This window comes from Schistocerca piceifrons, chromosome 7 (genome assembly GCF_021461385.2).
Source record: "Schistocerca piceifrons isolate TAMUIC-IGC-003096 chromosome 7, iqSchPice1.1, whole genome shotgun sequence".
In the NCBI taxonomy this organism is placed as follows: domain Eukaryota; kingdom Metazoa; phylum Arthropoda; class Insecta; order Orthoptera; family Acrididae; genus Schistocerca; species Schistocerca piceifrons.
In genome coordinates this window covers 254,618,331-254,619,456 of record NC_060144.1, presented here as the reverse complement: position 1 = coordinate 254,619,456, position 1,126 = coordinate 254,618,331, and the positions used below count along the sequence as shown (strand labels likewise).

Genomic DNA, 1,126 nt, shown 5'->3' with positions numbered 1-1,126 from the left:
TTCAGGCAAATGCCGGGATGGTTCCTTTGAAAGGGCACGGCCGATTTCCTTCCCCATCCCTCCCTCGCCCGAGCTTGTGCTCCGTCTCTAATGACCTCGTTGTCGACGGGACGCTAAACACTAATCTCCTCCTCCTCTCTGCTCTACAACAAAGTTTCATTTGTGTCGTATTTTCCACAGATATCCCAAAATGGCTTTGGTGTGTTGCCCGTACGCTTTTGCCACGGCCAACGTTTAATGATTTTTCGATGATTCTTCAGCAAGAATACATGTCAAAGGTTTCTGCCTCCATAGCTGGTGGCAGGCGGGTGTCGTCTCCACGTCGGGATATTAAAATGAGGTCACAAAAGTAATGGGATACTGTGAAGTTTGGAAGGTAGGAGGCGAGGTACTGGCAGGAGTAAAGCTGTGAGGACGGGGCGTCAGTCGTGCTTGGGTAGCTCAGTTGGTAGAGCACTTGCCCGCGAAAGGCAAAGGTCCCGAGTTCGATTCTCGGTCAGGCACACAGTTTTAATCTGCCAGGAAGTTGCATATCAGCGCACACTCCGCTGTAGAGTGAAAATTTCATTCTAGTAATGGGATACTTCCGAATATCGTGTCGGACCTCCATGTGCCCGGCGTAGTGTAGCAACTAGACGTGGCATGGACGCATCATCGGAAGTCCGATGCAGAAATATTGGGCCATGCTGCCTGTATAGACATCCATAATTGCAAAAGTGTTGCCGGTGGAGGGTTTTGTGCATGAACTGACCTCTCGATTATGTCCCATAAATATTCGCTGGGAATCGTGTCTCATGATCTGGGTGGAAAAACTATTCGCTCTAATTGTCCACAATTTTCTTCAAAGCAATCACGAACAATTGTGGCTCTTTAACATGACATTGTTGTTTCGGAACATGCCGTCCATGAATGGCTGAAAATGCTTTCCAGGTAGCCAAGACAAACTTTTACCGTCAAGGATCGGCTCACTTGTACCAGAGTACTCAGTCTATTCCATGAAAACACATCCCACACCATTATGGAGCCACCACCAGTTTGCACAATGCCTTGTTGACAACTTTTATCCATGGTATGTTCAATGTTCGAACATTGTCATCAGCTCTTACCTGTCCGCAGCTCGTGTCTA

General features: G+C 47.8%; 1 non-coding gene across 1 annotated transcript; it reads left to right on the top strand.

Moving 5' to 3' along the window:
• The first annotated feature begins 429 nt into the window (after positions 1 to 429).
• Positions 430 to 504, top strand: Trnas-cga. The gene has a single exon. It is a non-coding gene; the product is annotated as a tRNA-Ser (tRNA).
• The last annotated feature ends 622 nt before the right edge of the window (positions 505 to 1,126 follow it).